Raw genomic sequence first — 21,194 nt, 5'->3', positions numbered from 1 at the left:
CCATACCATACCATACCATACCATACCATACCATACCAAGAATGAGTTAAAAACTATAAAATGAGAGTTCAATTAAAAAGCCTACTGGAATTTTAAAAAGCCGTCAATAAGCACAATAGGTTCAGTGGGGAGGTGGCCCGTCTGAGCATAACTGGAAGGGAGTTTCACAAAACTGAACCCACAACACTGAACCCACAGCATCTGAGCCATGGAGGACCACTAACAGTGCCCCTCTCCAAATCCTCCATGATTGGGCAGCGATATAAAGGATCAGGCAGTCCCTGAGGTATCCTGGACTCAAGCTGTTAAGGCCTTGCAAATTAATACAAGAACTTTGCACCTGGTCTGGAAGGGCATGAGAAGCCAGTGAAGGCCAGTGTTATGTGCTAGCAATTCAAAAGGCAATAAAACTATTTGTATAATTGAACACTTACCATTCCAAAAAATGACTGGGTCACACTTTGGGGGAAGCCTTTTCCAACGGAAACATATTTTAACATCATCACCATCTTTTATTTGTGCTCAAAGTGCCTCACAACATATCAGTTGGACAAGTAATAATTCAATATGTATATATTAGAAAATTAGAAATAATACCATCCATAAAAACTCAGTAACAACATAAGGGTCTCAAGAGGCAAAAATAGGAATAAAATAGGGACTGTGATTTAGCAGAATGAGGAACAAAAGACAGGGACTGACCCTGATACACACGGACAGTTGAAATGTATGACATCTCATTGAACATGGAACTCAAGCATCCAGACTCATGCTTACATGCACTTAAATGATCTTGCCCATCTTTCTTTGGACAGCACAGCTGATTTCTAAAGGCAACTGATTCCAAGGGACAAATGTTTGTATCTATGAGTTAGGCCTAAAGTACACATTGAGTCCCCTGTTTGGTGCTTGCTCGTGCTGCCTCCAGAAGTGAGGCTACTCTAAGCAACTATGCCACACCTTGCCTTGGATCCACCCACCAAACGCCTCTTCCCTGGCCCATCCCAGGTTTAACTGCTATGGCTACCTCCAAAGGATTCAGAAAATGGTATTTTTGCTATGGTTGATCAGACTTGTTTTATCTGAACTACGTCAACTGAAATGCAGCTACAGTTTCCAGAATTTCTTTGTTGGAAGCAATGGCAGCTGAACAGGCTTGAAAATTGTTAAATGTGCAGCGTTGGTTGGTCGATTCAGTCACGTCCCTGCATTGCTGCTGATGCCAACTGCTTGGGCAAGAGAACATGCAGATGTTTGGGAAAGATAAGTGCTGAGAATTCACCTCAGGGAGGGGATAAAATGGAGAGTAGTAGAGTCAGTGTGAATTCAGGAATTTACATAGTAGCTTGACAGTCTGCCAGTGAAGTGGTTGACAGGAAACCTGTTCAGAAGATAAGCACAATCACAATACCTCTTCTTGCATGTCCCTGCAGGCAGTGGGAAAGTATTTTTCCTGAGCAACTTTCCAGAGGGTACATGACAAAGATAGACAGTACCAGAGGCAAATGCAGATAGGGTGGTGGTGGTGGTGGGTATCAATCTTATCTTAGAATCATAGAATCATAGAATCATAGAATCATAGAGTTGGAAGAGACCACAAGGGCCATCGAGTCCAACCCCCTGCCAAGCAGGAAACACCATCAGAGCACTCCTGACATATGGTTGTCAAGCCTCTGCTTAAAGACCTCCAAAGTAGGAGACTCCACCACACTCCTTGGCAGCAAATTCCACTGTCGAACAGCTCTTACTGTCAGGAAGTTCTTCCTAATGTTTAGGTGGAATCTTCTTTCTTGTAGTTTGGATCCATTGCTCCGTGTCCGCTTCTCTGGAGCAGCAGAAAACAACCTTTCTCCCTCCTCTATGTGACATCCTTTTATATATTTGAACATGGCTATCATATCACCCCTTAACCTCCTCTTCTCCAGGCTAAACATGCCCAGCTCCCTTAGCCGTTCCTCATAAGGCATCGTTTCCAGGCCTTTGACCATTTTGGTTGCCCTCCTCTGGACACGTTCCAGTTTGTCAGTGTCCTTCTTGAATTGTGGTGCCCAGAACTGGACACAGTACTCCAGGTGTGGCCTGACCAGAGCAGAATACAGTGGCACTATTACTTCCCTTGATCTAGATGCTATACTCCTATTGATGCAGCCCAGAATTGCATTGGCTTTTTTAGCTGCCGCGTCACACTGTTGGCTCATGTCAAGTTTGTGGTCAACCAAGACTCCTAGATCCTTTTCACATGTACTGCTCTCAAGCCAGGTGTCACCCATCTTGTATTTGTGCCTCTCATTTTTTTTGCCCAAGTGCAATACTTTACATTTCTCCCTGTTAAAATTCATCTTGTTTGTTTTGGCCCAGTTCTCTAATCTGTCAAGGTCGTTTTGAAGTGTGATCCTGTCCTCTGGGGTGTTAGCCACCCCTCCCAGTTTGGTGTCATCTGCAAATTTGATCAGGATGCCCTTGAGTCCATCATCCAAGTCGTTGATAAAGATGTTAAATAAGACCGGGCCCAAGACAGAACCCTGTGGCACCCCACTAGTCACTCTTCTCCAGGATGAAGAGGAACCATTGATGAGCACCCTTTGGGTTCGGTCAGTCAGCCAGTTACAAATCCACTGAGTGGTAGCAGAGTCAAGACCGCATTTTACCAGCTTCTTTACAAGAATATCATGGGGCACCTTGTCAAATGCCTTACTGAAATCAAGGTAGGCTATATCCACTGAGTTCCCTTCATCTACCAGGCTTGTAATTCTGTCAAAAAATGAGATCAGGTTAGTCTGACATGACTTATTTTTCAGAAATCCATGCTGACTATTGGTGATCACAGCATTCCTTTCTAGGTGCTCACAGACTGTTTGCTTAATGATCTGCTCCAGAATCTTCCCTGGTATTGATGTCAGACTGACTGGGCGGTAATTATTTGGGTCCTCTCTTTTCCCCTTTTTGAAAATAGGGACAACATTTGCCCTCCTCCAGTCTGCCGGGACTTCGCCTGTTCTCCAGGATTTCTCGAAGATGACTGCCAGTGGTTCTGAGATCACATCTGCCAGTTCTTTTAATACTCTTGGATGCAGTTCATCTGGCCCTGGAGACTTGAATACATCTAAACTAGCCAAATATTCTTGTACTGTCTCCTTAGTTATTCTGGGCTGTGTTTCCTTTGCTGAATCATTTGCTCCAAATTCTTCAGGTCGGGCATTGTTTTCTTTATCGGAGAAGACTGAGGCAAAGAAGGCATTGAGGAGTTCAGCCCTTTCTGTGTCCCCTGTTTGCATTTCACCATCTTCTCCTCTGAGTGACCCCACTGTTTCTTTGTTCTTCCTTTTGCTACGAACATACCCATAAAAGCCTTTTTTGTTGCTTTTAACCTCTCTAGCAAGCCTGAGTTCATTCTGTGCTTTAGCTTTTCTGACTTTGTGTCTACACGTGCTGGCTATTTGTTTGAATTCCTCTTTGGTGGTTTCCCCCCTTTTCCATTTTTTGTACACATCCTTTTTTAATCTTAATTCAGTTAAAAGTTCTTTAGATAGCCACCCTGGCTTCTTTAGGCACCTTCCATGTTTCCGTCTCATTGGTATTGCCTGACGTTGTGCTTTTACTATCTCCCTCTTAACAAACTCCCAGCCATCATGAACTCCCTTTCCTTTTAGTATTGCTGTCCATGGGATCTCACCCAGCACTTCCCTAAGTTTTATGAAGTCGGCTTTCTTAAAGTCAAGAAATTGAGTCCTAGTATGCTTGGCTGCTCCTTTCCGCTGTATAGTAAACTTCAGAAGAGCATGATCACTCGCGCCTAATGATCCTTCCACTTCTACCCCACTAACCAGGTCATCAACATTGGTTAGGACCAGATCTAAAATGGCTGTTCCTCTTGTTGCTTCTCCCACTTTCTGGACAATGAAGTTGTCTGCAAGGCCAGTGAGGAATCTGTTTGACCTTATGCTCTTGGCTGAGTTTGACGCCCAACAAATATCCGGGTAATTGAAGTCCCCCATTACTACTATCTCCCTTCCTTTTGCATGCTTGGCCATCTGTTCCAGGAAGGCATCATCTATGTCCTCCGTTTGGCTTGGGGATCTATAGTAAACTCCCACAATGAGGTCTCTGTTATTCTTCTCTCCCTTAATTTTGAGCCAAATGCTCTCACATTGGCTTTGAGGTTCTAAATCTTGGATCTCTTCACAGGTATACACATCCCTGACATATAACGCTACTCCTCCTCCTTTCTTGTCTGGTCTGTTTCTCTGAAATAGATTGTATCCCCCCATTATTACATTCCAATCGTGGGACTTATCCCACCAGGTTTCAGTGATGCCTATTATGTCATATTTAGTTTGCTGTACCAAGAGCTCAAGCTCATCTTGTTTATTTCCCATGCTTTGCGCATTAGTGTACAGACATTGAAGTCCATTAATCATTCCCCCATGTCTCTTATTTAAGGATTTTTTCCTCCCACCACTAGGTCCGCGTGCTGTTTGCTCCATTTGGTCTATGACATTTGGATGATCATCTTCATTAATTGATAGACTCCTACCTTCAGGAGCACTGTCTCCCTCCCCCACATTAGTCAGTTTAAAGCCCTCCTGATGAGGTTTCTGAGATTTTTGGCAAAAACATTCCTCCCAACCGTTGTGAGGTGCAGCCCATCACTTGCCAGAAGTCCATCTTCAAGAAACTGCAGTCCGTGATCTAAGAATCCAAACCGTTCCTGTTTACACCATTTGCGAAGCCAGCTGTTCACTTCCACTATTTTCCCCTCTCTCCCTGGGCCACGTCGTTCAACTGGGAGGACAGACGAGATGACAATTTGTGCATTTAGTTGCTTCAATTTCCTGCCGAGAGCCTCGTAGTCTCTTTTGATCTTCTGGAGGCTATTGCTTGCAGTGTCATTGGTTCCCACATGAACCAAGAGGAAGGGGTATTTGTCAGTGGGTTTTATGATTCCTTGCAGTCGTTCAGTTACATCTTGGATCTTAGCCCCGGGGAGACAGCACACTTCCCGAGACATCTTGTCAGGCCCACAGATCACTGCTTCTGTTCCCCTCAGTAGGGAATCCCCTATCACCACTACACGCCTCCTCTTGGGTTTGGTCGGGGTTCTTCCGTGAGCTGTCCGTTCCAAGGTCGCCTGCACATTCCCTGAGGACTGACTTTGCTGCTCGTCTTCATATACCTGATCGACTGAAATGAGGGAGAGATCCTCAAAAGGAGTCTGCTCTTCGTCTTCCATGCTAGGGGAGAGGACCTCAAAGCGATTGTGTATTTCTAAACAATCAGAGTGAACCCTGGGCCTCCTACTTCTTTGAGTCACGTTTCTCCATATATCTGGCTCCTGTGTTGATGAACAAGCCTCCTTCTCAGGGGAGTCCCCTGTCTCCTCCTTGGTGGGGACGGTGTGCTCTGTTGCTTCCAAGAAGAGCTCCAGCTCTCTAATTCTTTGGAGCGTAGCTACACGTTCCTCCAGTTGCTGGACTTTGTCTTTTAAAAGGGCAATCAACATGCAATTGCTGCAGGTGAAGCTGCCTGCAACCTTTGGCAAGATGGCAAACATTGCGCAGGAATCGCAGGCGACTGCAGCTGTTCCCTCCCCTTCCATCTTGAGATCGTGTTGTTGGGGGTGGCTACAGAGGTCCTCCATCATAAAAAGCTTGAAGACAGGACAAATAACTTCGCCCACAAAAAAAACCTAGGTCTCCCCCAACAAACGTTTGAGACTAGCTCCCCTAAATCTAAAAGATGGATATAACTGCGCGCGCCGCTAGGCGCGCGCCGCTGCCCTACAAACTCTGATAAGCTCCTCCCACAGCTAATCCCCTGCCTCAACAGAAACCCTGCCCCCTCTGACCTTTACACAGGGAAAAGAGCTAATCAGCCACAAGAAACACACACACACAAGAAAACCCTTTTTGCTCCTTCTTCAACTGCTGCCCTACAAACTCTGATAAGCTCCTCCCACAGCTAATCCCCTGCCTCAACAGAAACCCTGCCCCCTCTGACCTTTACACAGGGAAAAGAGCTAATCAGCCACAAGAAACACACACACACAAGAAAACCCTTTTTGCTCCTTCTTCAACTGCTGCCCTACAAACTCTGATAAGCTCCTCCCACAGCTAATCCCCTGCCTCAACAGAAACCCTGCCCCCTCTGACCTTTACACAGGGAAAAGAGCTAATCAGCCACAAGAAACACACACACACAAGAAAACCCTTTTTGCTCCTTCTTCAACTGCTGCCCTACAAACTCTTTGCACAGTGAACTACATTCCACTTTCTACAGACACACACACCTCCATCCAGGGCAACACAAGGCATTGCCACAGTTCAAGGACACATACTGGTTAAGCAATAGCAGAAGCTTGTTGCCTGGGAGGAGTCCCAAAGGCTGGCCAGAGAGGGCTGGAGTCCTGTGTTCTGCCCCAGACCTGAGGTGCCCCACCCTTGCACCATTGCCAGTCCACAATGAGTTTGCTGAGAACAGGGCAGGAGGAGACAGTAGATTATTTGCAACAGCTCTCCTGCATCTTTAGTATTCTCCACATTGTGTTAAGCACTGCTCTCACTGAAACGCTAAAATAAATTACAAACTATTTAACTAGACACTTTCTTTTATGGTCTTTTTAAAAAATCAAACATGCAAAGTATTTGGCTCACATTAATATGGACAGCCTTATGGATCTCATGGGGTCAGTCAATAAAACCTGCCATTTTTAGTACAGGGGAAGTGGATGATGTTTCCTGATTCACACACTAGGGCAATTTTAGGTGTGTTTACTCAGAGGTGAGTCCCACTGAGTTAACTGGGTCTTACATCTGAGTAAGGATGCACATGACTGCAGAGAAACAGTAACAGCTTTCTTTAGTTGTTAGAAAGGTCACTTTTACACAGTCATACAAAGATATCTGGTTCGACTACATTGTGGTCTTCCCCAGCATTCAGAATCATGATAAATGTGGTAAATGAAAATATGGAAAGGAAGGAGAGACATAAGCAATGGTGACAGGTGTCCTCTGGGACTAGCAGGATGGAAGGCTGGAAGGCCAACAGTAGGTGGAGCAGAGCCAATGAGAGGTGAAGCCAACTAATTCTAGCTTCCTCCCCATTCTCCAACAGAGTTCCATAAGGGTAACACTGAGATGGAGGAGGAGGAAGCTGACAGGCATGTGTCACCCCCTGGACTGGTTGTAAGCAGGAAGGCAGGCAGATGAGGGCTGTCTGAAAGCAGACTGGAGCTTGTGGGGCAGTGCTTCAATCATTCTAATAGACCAGCCTCCACTGGAAACCAGTTAGATCTCCACTACTGTTGCACAGAATTTGCATATTTTGGGGGACATGCAATTTTGATAGATTTGGTGCACTGAATCTAATTTCTTCTCCATCCCTAGTCTCAAACTGATGTAAGCTTCCCCATGGCTCTTCAAATAGTCACTAATCAGATGATAGAACAGACTGCAGCATTGACTTAAAAAAACAAAAACAAAATTTAAATATATTATAAAAAAAACCTTTTCAAGCTCCATTGTCATCAGCCTGCAGTGGATTTCTTGACTGGCTCAGAAAACCAATATTGACAGCCTTGAGTGATCGTGGATGAGTAAGAAACAAGAAGGTTGTTGGTGGAATGATGTGGCAAGGACACACACGATTCTGCCCAAGTTATCTATTTATTTAGATTTATATATATTGTCCTTCATCACAAGATCTCAGGATGGTTCACAATACAAGGTGAAAGCACAAAAAGAAAACAACAAAGCAATAAGCCCTGCACCCACAAATACATTTAAAAAGGCTATAGAATATTAATCAGCCCAAGGCCTGTTTGAAGAGGAATATTTTCACCTGGCGCCTAAAGATATATAAGGAAGTTATGTATTTTAAAGTTCCAGGGGTATTAATGCATAGCTCTCCCAGTGACATCTATGGGACTTCATAGTGCTTAACACTGACTGGATGGTGCCCAAATAGGTCCTGAGGGAAAGTCCTATACTAAGTCAATGGACAAAATCTGTTTAAGTCTTTGGGTACATTTGGATTCTGAGCAAGTGCCAGTTCTCTCCCCCATCTCTCACCACCACCCAAGAGACAGAAAGGTTCACACAAACACATTTTCAAACATTCTGGGTTAAAGGCAGATCTAGTAGAATGAATCTAAGTCTTGAAAACACATAAAGCTGAAAGACGAAGTGGGAACGAGCACCACTCTTCCAGCTTCTTCCTGCAAGTCTACATACATTTCAAGGAAGGAAAATGATAGTCACCTTCACCACCTCATAACTAAGGTGGTCGCGAGTTGGGTGGCTAAGAGGCTTTACGGCAGCCAAGGGAAGACCTCAAGAGCACCATGGCACCCACAGGCACCGCATTGGTGTTAAGTGGTTGCAATATAGAATTTTTGAGCCGAAAGAAAAATGGGGAGGGAGGGCTTACTTGTTTAAGAAAGAAAAAACTCAAATACAACCATTTCACCTAACTTCAGTCAAAAACATATTTGCGTCAACTGTTCATCGGCCTGTGGTAATACTATTGCCATTCAGGTTATACAAATCGCACACCCATAAGTACGATGAAATAACAAGAGGGATTTTGCTCTGTGTGATTAAAAAAAAAATCCCTCTTGTGTGAAGCAAGAAACCTCTGCTTCAATAGGCCAGCCTGTGGCAGCGGCAATGGCGGTGGGCAAGTTGCCGAAAAGGGAAGAGTACACATTCATCTTTCTACATTGACTGTTGTACGGCATCGCTCAGTTCCAGGAATTGTAGATTGTAAAAATGATATGTGCTTTGTGGTTTGGCACTTAGACAGAGCTTCAGCTCAGGCACCGCGATGAGCTGCCAACATCTGCAAATTATTACGTGTTAAGAAAAAAAAGGGCCTCCGGCTACAGCGCTGACGTCATTAACTGGTTGCACCTACTGCTGACTAACAGGGTGGAAATTTAAACTTGGAGCACAGCCAAGGCAGGTCACTGAGTTTGCTACTCAAGAAACTTCCCTTATAGTAATTCTGTGCTACGCAACAAGGTGCAGCTAAATGAAATGAGAGATGAATGATCTTCAGAGCATCATGCTAGTACCTGTATTTAGAGACAGAGAAAGAGGTCATATCCACACCGTACATGGAATACACTCTTACAGCTCATTAAAGGCCATGGCTTCCCCCAAATAATTCTGGGAACTGTAGTTTTTAAGGGTGCTGGGAATTATTAGAAGGCCTTCAACAAAGTACTGTTCCCAGGATTCTTTGGGGGAAGTCATGACTCTGAAAGTGGTGTCAGAGTACTTTTAAATATGTGGTGCAGATGTGACCAGATTGTTTATGGTGGCAGTTTCTGTACAGACTTACCTGGGAGTAAGTCCCATTGAGCACAATGGAACATACTTCTGAGTAAATTTGCATAGTTTTGGATCGAGGGGTGCATTCAGAAATTCAAGAAACTGTCATGGGCACTACAAAATACCTGTTTTACAGAAGGGAAAGCAGGGTATGGTCAGTAACACTCCACCATCAGCAGGCAAAACACCTACGCACCCCCCAAAATAATTAAAACATAAGAACAAAAGAGCAGGAAGTACCCCCAACCAACAACTAAAATGTACACACACAGTCCTCTTAAAAAATAATAATTGGGAGGAGCAGAGTGTCCGAGGGTGCCATGTTGGAGACCCCACATTAAGCATAAAATACTAGGCTTTACGCAACTATGTTAATCAGTGTGGAGTGCTACTGATTTTTTCACTAAAGGCAAAAACAGTCCAGGAGATAGAAGTATTAAGGAACTGTACAGAAGTTGAACTTTCTTCCTCCTTTACATAGCTGGCAGTAATGTGTGTTCAGCCAACTAGATGCCCAAACGGTTTGCCACACAATTGTGCAAGTGAAGCAAGTCTCATGACTGGCAAGCCCAAGGCAGATGTTTGTATAAGTGTTCCCATTGCCAACACCTGCCTCGTAAGCCAGTGTGAAGGCATCTTAGACAATTAAGCCAGGCAGTGAAGAATACTTCTTGGAAAAGAACCATCTGAGTCATAGGAGAAAATGGGTTGAAGTTGAATTGCTATGGCTTATATATTGCCACGTGAAAAGGGACCAATGTGGTAGGTAAACAAGTTGGTTACAGTCAAACCTTGGTTCCCAAACAGCTTAGTTGCCAAACAAATCGGCTCCCGAACAGCACAAACCCAGAAGTAAGTGATCTGGTTTGCAAACGTTTTTCAGAAGCTGAACATCTGACATGGCTTCTGCATATGTGCAGGAAGCTCCTGCAGCCAATCAGAAGCTGTGTTTTGGTTTTTGAACGGTTTCAGGAGTCAAACAGACTCCTGGAACGGATTACATTTGAGAACCAAGGTACCACTGTATTTCACAAGAAAAAATTTGCCTGTTCTGGCTGCCTTCCCCCAACCCAGTTCCCGCCAGATATTTTGGGCTACAATGGGGCATGCTAGTGAGGCTGAACCTCTGTAGGACATTAGGCTGAGGAAGGCATTCTTAATTTTTTAAATAAAAAAACCCCTCTGTTCTAAGTGTCACAAATGCAAATGTCATGATTCATTGTGTACTTGGAGTTTCTTACACTAAACAAAGCTTATGAGGAATTTACGGGCTTATGAAAACATAGCAATTAAGAGCTGATTTACAGAACCATTTTTTAAAAAATATTTTTCCCATCGGTGTGATTCTCCTGTTTGTGATTCAATGTTGGCCAGTGAACTGGTTTTTCCCAATGCTCCAGCATGAGCCCTGATGCCGCTAACCTGCCGCCACACCAAATATTTAAACAAGGCTATGTTTGGAATACTAAATTACAATCTAAGTACAGCTATGACTATTTTGACGTGATGCAAATAAATAGATTTAAGTGAGGGTGGTGGGACAAAATGCCCCTTAATGAAGGGATGTAGATCCTTTTCTGCCACTGAAAGGCTGCATATCCTTGGGGAAATGTGTCAGGAGCCACATGATGGGGGCAGGTAAGGTTGGACCCCAAAGTGGTGTGGCTGCCCGTACCCTTATACACACATATCTTCCATCCTATCCATCCACATTGGCATGCAGATATATCCCATTTCATCCACCATTCATTAATTCTCCCTCTCTCTCTGGAGAGGACCTGGGGGCCACACAGGAAATCTCCAAGGGCCACATTCCACTCAAGAATGGAGGCTTCCCTCCCTGCCTTAAAATTTGCTAGGAAAACATCCCAGAGAGTCTTAAAACAACTGAAATGTGACAGCTAAACATATGCACACTAGGTCAGGTCATACATTTAAAAATACTGCCCTGGTCTTGATTGATGCATATAATATTCACCTTCTATCTATGTGACTCAGTTCTCTCCATTCACTGCTGCCTCAAGACCTGATTCACCACTCATGTGCATACCTAGCAATCAAGCCGATACTGTGTTAAAATATAATGGAGAACTTTTCCAAGCAAAAAGACCTCCAGACTGCAGACTTCAAGGATTACTGCAATACAGAAGTTTGTAAGCAGATACTGAAATTACGATATGCCATCACACTGGATGGGAATGAAGCAACAGGATTTGTTTTCCTCGCAAGAGGTGGCTGAGCAGGGTAGGCTGTGGCTTATGCTCCAGCAAGTTAGGTGGGTTGAACCAGTCTCTTGGTTCCTGATCTGTGGAAGCACAGTTGCTGAGCCAGAGAGCTCACAATGGGCCATTCTATGGCAACACCCAGGAAAGCTGGTGGGGCTAAGCAACTGACAGCACAGAGCTCTCTTCCTTGGCCTCCAGCTTAGCTTAGCTCTTAGAAACACATCTGGAGAGATCACTCTGCTGTAAATAACAAAAGGAGTGACTGCTGTACGTGACTATGGCCAAAACCAATTAAACATTACAGGTAAATATTTGTTCATTGGGATCACTGGGAGGTGACATATTAATAGTAGAGCAAGGGAACACGTCACCAAGAGGCCAAGATTTTTAATTGAACTGAACGATGGAAACCTTTTGAAGGACACAATCAGGATTTGCCAACTGAGGGTTGATTGCCGCAGCAGGACACCTCCCCTAGGGTGTCATTGTAGTGTTGTGTCCATGCCTCAAAATATAACAAACACTGTGGTGCTGGGCTTTTTTTCTGACTGGTTAGACTCAGATTTCAGTATAAAAATTAAAGCATGCCTGCAAACCACAGCAGTTATGGTTTTATTTACACACACATTCAGGCTGAGCGTAAGGTGGAGGAGCTCACAGTATTAACACCAAACAGTTCTTATAGAGTTGGAAGGGACTGAAGGGTCATCTCGTTCAACCCCCTGCAATGCAGGAATCATAGCTAAAAAATCCCTGACAGTGGACCACACAACCTCTTGTTCCTACCTTAGGTCTCTAGGGGCCCTCCAAAAGCATCACTCTGGGTTCAGCACAGAGAAGAAATCAAGCCTCGTTCTCTCAACTCCAGCTCCAGGCAAAAGTAGCCCAACTCTGACCCATTGTTCACTTTCCAGTCAGAATGACTCTACTACCAGCTAGGGGAAGGGAGAGGTCTATCCCTTCTTCTGGAAGTCTGGGGGCAGGCAGAAAGAGAGACATTTCTAGAGCAACACACCTTGACTTTTCAATCAGCTGTTTTTAGTCATGCAAAGAGATACTTAGACCTGGTTAGAACCATTAACTCAATTAATAGATTAGCTTGAGCAAGAGTTTCTTCTTCTACAGAATCCCACCATACAGAAGTAAAGCCTGGAGGGGACCCAAAGATGGCATCCAGACTAACCTCCCAATCCTATATCAGGAATTAATAGGGCAGCTGTGAGGATAAAATGGGGAGACCAAATCATGTACGCAGGACTGGGCTCAGCGGACAAGAGGCAAAATAAGAATATAATTAATAATAGAACCTTTGTGAGATTTCTCTAGATAAGGCCACCTATTCAGCCTACTAGGGAGAGCCAGTCAAGGTGGTCATGCCTCCTTGGTACATCTGAGCAGAAGCTACTATATGTTTCTACATGTATAACATCATTCTTGTTTATAAAACCCAATAAAAAAAGAAAAAAGAAAGCGGAAAGTGGAACGAATTAAATATCAATTCTATAATTTTCTAAACAACACCCTAGGTGAAGCTCCTGGTAATTAAGCTTAAAAAGTTATCTAGTTACTAAATATATTAACATAGATTTATACAGTGGTACCTTGGGTTAAGAATTTAATTCGTTCCAGAGGTCCGTTCTTAACCTGAAACTGTTCTTAACCTGAAGCACCACTTTAGCTAATGGGGCCTCCTGCTGCCACTGCACCACCGGAGCACGATTTCTGTTCTCATCCTGAAGCAAAGTTCTTTGCCCAAGGTACTATTTCTGGGTTAGTGGAGTCTGTAACCTGAAGCGTCTGTAAGCCGAAGCATATGTAACCTGAGGTACCACTGTATTACATCTCTTCTAAAAGCATTAACATATGTCAACCTTCCCTTGTCTGACTTGCCTTTCTGATGGTGAGCTTCTTGAAGACAGGGACCTATTTCCTTTTGTAAAATTGTGTAAGGTGCCCTACATTGGTGGTATGGTACAATTAACTGGCCTAATAATTATTAAAATTTCAGGAAACTAATTATGACGGTCCTAAAAAGGGGTTTAAATGACACACAATGTGACACATTTATACTATGTAAGTTGCACACTGTGTTATGTTGGTCACAACAACTATTGCATGTAAAACACATTTCAGGCAATATCTCATCCCATTGTTTTAATGCTAACAAGCACAAAGAAGAAAATTAACATGGTAACCTTTTCTCATAGAGGAGTTTCTCCAGCCTCATAAACACTTTGGTTCCCTTTTATGAACTTTTTCCAGCTCTACAGTATATTTTTGAGATGTAGTGACCAGAATAGTGTAGAGTATTCCAAGTGCAGTTGCTCCACAGATTTGTATAACAGTGTTATGATATTGGTAGTTTTATTTTCAATCCCATTCCCAATGATTTCTAACTTGGAATTCATCTTTTGCACAGCAGCCACACACTGGACCAACAACTGTATCAAGCTATCTGCTATGACCCCAAAGTCTCTTTCATGGTCAGTCACTGCCAGTCCAAAGGTGTAGTCGCTGCCAGTCCAAAGGTGAAAATTAGCCATTTTCGCCCCAAGGTGTACCCTTGCTTACATTCCCAAGACATAAGTATATTCCTGAACATTCATTTATTGCAGAGGGCCACAAGGAACCAGTTTTCAGCTGGATAGGAATGTTAGATTTAAAAGATTATATCATGTTATGGCAGTGCCAAATTACACACCTAGAAAAAAAAGAGTAAATCTCCCTCGGCTTTTCCTATATCTGGCTGCCCAGAATGTAATATAATGAGAAGCAAAGCGTGGGAGCAGTCATATTATGGGTGTGGTTCCTCAGCCTTAATAGATCTGAGCTGAATTATCTCCAGACAGGATGTTTTGGCCAGAAATGGATTAGTAAAAGGGTGGAGACGTGCCAAGCCTTCCCTGAATGTAGCCAGAGAAGGCTACCCAGATGTTGGTTAAGCTACTGCAAAACTTTGGAAGAGCAATGCAATATAATCCAGCAACTGGATCTGAGCCAAATCATTTACTATTCATCGGTGTCTGTCCCTTTATGATAGGGTGGCTGAGAGAGCCATTGAGAGGTACCAGATACACCTTCATTTGTTGGCAGTAGTTATAACACCACTGGCATTATACTAGTGTTGTTATTTCCACACACTGCAATTCCTATCAGCAGCAGCTATACATATACCTGTAAACTCTGCTTAAAAACCTGCAAGGAAGGAGAGTCCACCACCTCCTGTGGGAGTCTGCTCCACTGTCAAAGAGTTCTTACTGTCATAATGTTCTTCCTGGTGTTTAGTCAGAATCTCCTTTCTTGTAACATGAATCCATTGGGTTTGGATCCTACCCTCCGGAGCTGGAGAAAACAAGCTTGCTCCATCCTCCACGTGACAGCCCTTTACACACCGCCAATTGTGAGGCAATAGCACTGTAGGCACAACTAAATTATCATGTCTTCTCAGGATTTAGAGAAGACAAATGTCTACACTACAGCCTGTAGATTTAGGGTAGCAGAGGCTTTCCAGGGGATCTGGAAAGTAACCCACCATTGTTTTTTTTACCCAGAATGCCAATATAGCATTGCACCAGAGCATGGTGGGAAAATAGCAGTGGTGGTATGCTTTTCAGAAAGTCACTGTTACCCAGTAAAGTCTGCAGCTAGATGAGAGTGTGGACCAGCTGTGTGTAGGAGGGAGAGAGGGAAGGAGGGGTTCACCCTAGGCATATCCCATAGTGCATTAATATCTGACATCATTTTATAAACCTTGAACTTTAAATTGACTTTCATTTTCTTTCGCTGTATGGTTCCCTGACCTAGCTTCTGGAGTTTTATATGCACTGCCAGACCTTTTCCTTCTTGTTTCTAATTGTGGCACCAACGGTTGCCGAGAAGTCCACAGCTCTGGGTAGGTGTGTCAGGAATGATTCAGAAAAGATGAAATGTGCATGGCTAAAGAAACTGTATCCCTATGGAAACAGAAGAAATGTTACACTCTCCTGCCTAGCCAATTTAAAAACCTCTCTTCTGATGTTCAGAGCGGCACGTAGCACTATGCAGCCACTTACTGTAACCAGCTGTTTATCTCTGTGATGCACCTAATGATCATCACACGCTCAACAGATGTTTCACATGAGAGCAAGAAAATGCATCCCTTTTATCATACTGGTTGAGAACAACCTTATTATATCCAGATCTTATCCTTGAAAGGGATAATTTATATTATACATCATCTGAAATGTGTGGTGTGCACTTAAGTCTTACTGAAATCAATTGTTCTTAAGTATATCTAATGCTGAGCTGGGGTGTATTTTTTCCTCTCTCTTTCAAATAAATCTTCTTGAGATATATCTATTAATGATAAATTAACATGTGCTGTTAAGGTAAGATGGGGAATATGCAGGAGAAATGATTTTGAGGAGATATGGAAGGTATTCGAAGAATTAGTACTGTTGAAATGGAAGGGGGTCAAACCATCACAAGAGGTGTTGAAATTTTGAGAAGTAGGATAGTTACAGTGGTCTTGTGAGTGAGGTGCACATTTTTATTTTTTATTTCTTGTTATTACTTTGGAGGCGGGAGCAAATAAATCCTCTGGCTCAGATCCAAAAAGCCCACTGCATGAGTGCAAGGTGGGTCAGCAATTTCAAGTGATCCTCCCCACAAAACTGTACCCCACCCCAAAGTACACCCCACCACACAGTGCCAAAACCAGCGCCTCCACCTGACCTTCAGGAATGGCTTTAGATTTTGAGCCTGCATGCTGGCCCTGTTTTATTTTAAATTTTCTCTACATTTTCGTTCAGTATTTAGCATCATTATATAACTTTATATAGTGAAGATTTTACATGCCTATTTGTGAGGCTTTGCAGACATGTGTAAAATACTTTCAGTTAAAAGTTGATATGTCTTTAAACTGTTATTAACTCACCATTCGTCACAAAGCCATCCTGGAAGCAGGGCACAGTGAATAACAAGAACATGATGGCCACAGAAAACAAACTGTGCAGCTGATGACCAGGAAAAACTCAGCAATAACAATACAAGGCCCAGGCACTGGTAACCAGCAAAAGCCTGGAGGACTGACCTGGCACCAAAAGCCCATAGGAGGCAGCACTAGCCATATCTGAGAAGGGAGTTCTATATAATTGGGGAGCCACCACTGAGAAGGCTCTTTCTTGGACATTTGAATGACATTTCTTACTAAAGCAGTAAACATTGATCCACCAGTTGGATGATATTTTTGCACCCATCAACAACTCCTTCACAATTTCAGTCCTCAATCTTCCAGATCTTAAGAGGCCAGTCATTTCTCTCAATTCATCACCTGGCTGCCTATTTTAATGGTTTAAGGCAGGTGATTTGAACTGGATCCAGGTGCCTAGATCACAAGCTTCTCCACACCCTGGCTGGCTACTTTGGCAGGTGGGCAGGACTTTGTGTACCTGTCAATCTCCAGAGATCACCATTTTTTCCTTTGCAGTGTGGTGAACTACAATGGAAAATCCAAGTCCAGGCAAGTATGCCAACCAGCTGATCAGTACTGACTTCAGGCCCTTCTTTGGGCAGGAGTCATCTGATCTCAGCATTCATGAAGACACCACCTATCAGCTTAGGTGCTGACTCTGATCTCCACCTCCTTCTCCAGGATTGTCTGCACTACCAAAATCCCAATGAGCATTGCCTTTAAGCTCTGCTTTCTTCAAGAACTGGCTGTACTATGGAGATCTCCACGTAGAACTCAGTAGTTCAGCCAATACCCGCAGGCTTGTTCTTGCCACCAAGCAGCTGATTGGCAGCAACAGCAAGCCTCCCATGCCAGCGAGCAATGGCAAGCGCATATTAAGATTACCAATTTCCACTGCCCCACATCTGATCTTACATATGACATCAGGTGTGAGATAGATGAAGGGAGGTTATGTGGAAATGGCCTCCTAGGCCAAATTGACCTTTTCTGGACCTATTTAGGGTCATGAGCCAGAGGTTCCCCATGCCTGGTTTAAAGGGCCTAGGGAAGCATCCAATCTTGTCTGTGTTATTCCGAAGACATGTTTAGAGAAAACTACAAATGCTTAGCAAAATGGATTGAATCTGCTCAGCGACAGTTTCCATGGAACTAGCAAACTGTCTGATGGGGAGACGTTGCAGGGTGTCTCGATACAGTGTCCCCTATAGCCAATTCCTGGCAGAAGTGCCCCACTGACTGATCTGTCACATTGACACACACTGTCAATTAACTTTATTACCCCAGGCATAAATCTGGTATTCAGTCAGCCTGCTCTTCTGGATTAACATTCCAGATTAATAAGCACTTTACAAAGAAGGGGGGGGGGATATTATTATGACTCAAAGGGCCATTATTCTTGTTTATGAGAAACACCTACCCATTTTAAGCTGGACACAACAGGCACATCTCATTGGCCTCAGACACGTGCCAAGGATGGCACAGTATGTGAAGAACACACAGCATTTCTAGTGATGTGAAAGTCATTAAAATACAATTCATAAAACATTTCTTGGGATTTATTTTTAAATCCTCACTGGCAAGGAACAAGTAGAATGTTTTCCAGAACTTAAAGAGGGCACTAGACCAGATGGAGATTCTTTGTAAGCAAATTGAGTATTCCAGCACCTTCTGGAATGGAAAACTGTGCTTAAAATTCCATGTGAACCAGCAGCTCCTCATAGAACACTGGAATTGGAAAAGAACGAAAGAGTCATCTAGTCTAACCCTCCCTTCAGTGTTTCAGGAAGCAGAAACTACTGAACAGCCTTTTAGATTTTAAGAGGGGAATCAATACCATAACCAATACCATCCCAGCAGACTATTAAAACATCTAAAGACACCACTCTTGGATTAATTTTATTTAGAGCACAGTCTAGCCCAGGGGTCTGCAACCCGCGGCTCCGGAGCCGCATGTGGCTCTTTTACACCTTTGCCGCGGCTCCGGGGCGGATACTAGCGAGGGGAGGAGGCGCATTGTGCGCCCCGAGACTCCCCACTGTGGCGGGCGCTGTACTGGCTGTGACGTTGCATGGGGGCGGTGCGTGCGTTAGTCACGCACCGTCCCAACGTCACCTTCCCGCCCGCTGTCAGATCGCGGCTCCGGAGATATATTTGTTTTAAATGTCGCAATGGTTTTGTGGCTCCCAGGTTTTTTTTCCTTTGGAAACGGGTCCAAGTGGCTCTTTTTGTCTTAAAGGTTGCAGACCCCTGGTCTAGCCAAAGATAAGCATTACAGATTCTTTGGCAGAGTGGCTTCAAGGACTGGAAAACTTTCCCAGTATGCAGTTGACACCACAGGTAGCTGTGATTGATCAGCACCTCATTTAACATGTCAAAGCAAATGGACACCCACATCTCACACTCTTGGCTTTCTGACATAACACTAAGAGGTCAGTGCCCTGCTCTCAAACAGCAGCAGCAATCTGGCTTCACAGCACTCTTTTATTCCCAGAAATTGGGTGTGATTGCAGTTTGTGAAACATGGCAGACAAAAGGAGAGGCCTGACCAGTTCACAAGGTGTTAGAGACATGCAGACAGACAAAACAACAGGTCAGGCCTCAGCTAGGCAGGCTCATCTCCCATTTCATCAAAACATCCTGAGGCATTGTGCACTGCTCAGAAAACAGCTTCACTTCAAGCAATGCTCAGAGCAAAATGCTGGTCTCGTGTTGTTGTCTTCAGCATCCCAGCGGTGGATTGTCCAACACCCACGCTAAAAGATGATCACCTCAGAAGGCAAACAAAAATTAAAATGAGGTGAATCCTGATCTGAGAAAGGCTATAATTGAAGACCCAGATTATTGTGTGGTTAATGGGGAAGGAATGTTTTGATAGGTAAGATTTAAACAGCCAGAGGAGGAATTTAATTATACATGGTAGAGTAAGGTTACCAGACTTCCCCGTTTCCCAGGGACAGTCCCTGGATTTACAGATCAGTTCCCATACAAAATCAATTGAAGTTGAAAAGTGCCCCCGGATTCATTGAAAAAAATCTGGTAACCTTATGGTAAAACAAGACACAGAATGAGCAACCTGCAAATATTGTTACACACCATCCCAATCTCCACAGCAGTGCGAGATGCCAGAGGTTCCAGATGCTTAGCCATGGTTTGTGCTTCCTTTGGAAATGAGGGACAGCAGAGACTGGTGTCTTTAGGATATATGGTTTATTTACACATAGATACAACCTGAGCCTGCAATGGAGGGGATCAGAGTAGAGGGTCTCTTGCTTCTCCCATGCGCAGCAGCCTTGGATCCAAAACAGAAATCAGCCATGCTCTCCGACGCCTTTCTGCAGCATCAAAGCAGTCAGCGTGCCTCGTACTCTGACCCCACCCCATGCCTGTCACTGCTAACAGACTGAAAGGATTCTCTTCCAACCAGGCAAACCCCAATCCTGCAAAACTCAACCCTTCTGGTCTTTTGTCTAACTAAAAACCAAGGAAGGGGTTTCATCCATTTGGCTGTCTGGCACTAAATCTCCAGGTGGCCCTTTGGCCATTAATCAGGCTTTGTTTCCCTAAGGACCCACACTCAGTGAGCGATCACCAGGCTGACCTGGCTTGTATTTTTAGCGTAAACTGAATCCAGGGGTTCAGTGCTTGGCTTAACTCCCCAAACCTTGATTAACTCTTAATGTTTGTTGGACCCAGGAATTGGATTCCAGGCTAAAGGTAAAGGTAAAGAACCCCTGACAGTTATGTCCAGTTGCAGATGACTCTGGGGTTGCGGCACTCATCTCGCTTTACAGGCCAAGGGAGCCGGTGTTTGTCCGCAGACAGTTTTTCTGGGTCATGTGGCCAGCATGACTACACCACTTCTGGTGCAACGGAACACAGCGCACAGAAATACCGTTTACCTTCCCGCTGGATCAGTACCTATTTATCTACTTGCACTTTTGGGGGGCGTACTTTCGAACTGCTAGGTTGGCAGGAGCTGGGACCAAGCAACGGGAGCTCGCCCCATTTGCAGGGATTCGAACCGCCGACCTTCTGATTGGCAAGCCCAAGAGGCTCAGTGGTTTAGACCACAGCGCCACCCTACTTGCAAGTTAACTCCCATTGATGTCAATGGATCTTACTCCCAAGTAAGGATGCTTAGGAGGCAGCAATAATGTTGAGTTGATGTCCCTTCCCACCAATGATTCTATGATGAATTTGGGAGTCTTCTCCTGCTTCCATTAATGCACATTGCCACCATTCACAAGTTATGTCTTTTTTCTCTTTTTAACATCTCCTGCTCCCCACCAGATGGTGCAGGCACAGACATTCTCCCACTTGCCTGTCCCTTCCTGCTTGCTGGCCCAGTGACATTTCTTTCACTGTATTACCACTCTCAGAAACTGAATGTGACTTAGGCTATTGGAGCACTGCAGGAGGAGGAAGAGATAAGTATAAATGAACTAATATTTCTTGAAAGAGGGACTTGCTGTGTATTTCCTGTAGAGGAAAGGGTGGTCTCTAGAAACAGGAAAAACACATACTTCTCAAAGGGAAAGTTACTTCCAATCTCATAAAGCAAATGCTATGATTAATAACGCCTAATGGTAGCTATCCAGAGAACCTGCTGCAAGGCAGGATATAAATTCCTTAAATAATAAACATAAATAAAAACAAAGGAAGATATGTACATAGAAAATAGGTGGGGAC

The sequence above is a fragment of the Podarcis bocagei genome (assembly GCF_964188305.1).
Source record: "Podarcis bocagei genome assembly, chromosome: 6".
Lineage (NCBI taxonomy): Eukaryota > Metazoa > Chordata > Lepidosauria > Squamata > Lacertidae > Podarcis > Podarcis bocagei.
The sequence above is the reverse complement of the archived record's forward strand: the minus strand, read 5'-3'. Positions refer to the sequence as shown.